Source organism: Coenobita brevimanus, chromosome 13 (genome assembly GCF_032717465.1).
Source record: "Coenobita brevimanus isolate Jiangsu-jjx chromosome 13, ASM3271746v2, whole genome shotgun sequence".
NCBI classification, from domain to species: domain Eukaryota; kingdom Metazoa; phylum Arthropoda; class Malacostraca; order Decapoda; family Coenobitidae; genus Coenobita; species Coenobita brevimanus.
The window spans coordinates 1,921,740-1,923,182 of record NC_136966.1 but is presented as its reverse complement, the minus strand read 5'-3'; the positions used below and the strand labels follow the sequence as shown (position 1 = coordinate 1,923,182).

The 1,443-nt window shown below is 41.6% G+C and overlaps 1 non-coding gene across 1 annotated transcript; it reads right to left on the bottom strand.

Annotated features, from left to right (window-relative positions):
- Positions 1–1,097: 1,097 nt before the first annotated feature.
- On the bottom strand, positions 1,098–1,216 carry LOC145416977 (5S ribosomal RNA). The gene has a single exon (XR_013900372.1). It is a non-coding gene; the product is annotated as a 5S ribosomal RNA (ribosomal RNA).
- Between the last annotated feature and the right edge of the window lie 227 nt (positions 1,217–1,443).

The following is a 1,443-nucleotide window of genomic DNA, read 5'->3' as shown; positions in this document are numbered from 1 at the left end:
GATGGGATCATCTACTTCCTCCTGGATATCAACACAAGGCACCAGACGGAGCTTTCTGTCGTACAACATATGAGCTGGTGTCAAGGCTTCAGTTGATACACTAGTATCATCCAGATAGGTTAAAGGTCTATCATTAATTGTATCCTTAACATCAGCTGTTACTGTTCTTAGCTCTTCTCTAGTGAGTTTAGTTCTGTGTAAGGTTTTCCTTAGGCAGTTCGTCACAATACTATTTCATTCGTTCAGTGAATCCATTTTGCCATGGGTCTCTAGGAGCTACAAACTGCCAGGTACAATTTCGGATTCCCAGGGTCGACTTAACCTTTGGGTCATTCATTATACTTAAAATCTGAGGTGATGCTCCAACAAAATTGGTTCCGTTGTCGCCTCTTAATTTACTAGGACAAGACCGTCTTGCTGCAAATCTAAACATGTTCAGAAATGTCTCTGAACATAAATCTTCAGCCATTTGCAGATAGGCTGCCCTTGTGTAGGTGCAAGTAAGCAAACCTATATACATTTTAGAGGGAGTTCCCTCACCCGTAACAGTTATAGCCCCTGTGTAATCAACTCCAGCTACTTTGAAGGGCCGACTTACATTTACCCTATCCTTTGGTAAAGCAGGTGGTCCTGGATAGTCACATGGTCGTTGTTCATACCTCCTACGTATAATTATACTCTTGAAATATTTCTTTACAACCTGTCTACCCATAGGAATCCAAAACGTTTCTCGGACTCTGGCCAGTCTATGGCACACTTCCATGAAGAGTTAACTCATGGGCTTCCTTAACAATTAATTGTACAAAATAAATTATTCTTGGGTAACAACACAGGATGTCAAGTTTGGAGAGGCAAATTAGTCTTTACTATTTTGCCACTGCATCCGACTAGACCCTTTCCGTCTAAGAATAATCCTAAATCTCTTACCAGCATTTTATTGCTGCTAGTGCCTTGGCGTAAAAAGGTCAAAAATTCATCTTCATTCATTGCCAGACACCATGTATCCCAAACGGGGTGGCCAAGGCTTAGAGTTAATTGTTTTACAGGGAGGGGCACTAATCCTCCACCAACCCCACTTGACACAAAAGAGAACGTTATGCCAACAGCATCTGGTGTTCCCAGGCGGTCACCCATCCAAGTACTAACCAGACCCAACGTTGCTTAACTTCGCTGATCGGACGGGAAGCGGTGTACTCAACGTGGTATGGCCGTTGTCAAGAATATCTCCGTAATATTTCTTTTGCAGCTTTTTCACCCAATATTCCATGGGCTCAAATTTTTCAAACCCCACTTTCTTATTCAAACATTTTTCAACGAATTTAGTAGTGTTAAGGTATTGTCTTATTGATGAAAATCTACTGATGTCAACACATCTGACTCAGGTACTACAGGATCAAGGTTTACAACACTAACCTCAGCAATACTATACTGTTTCTGCTCAGG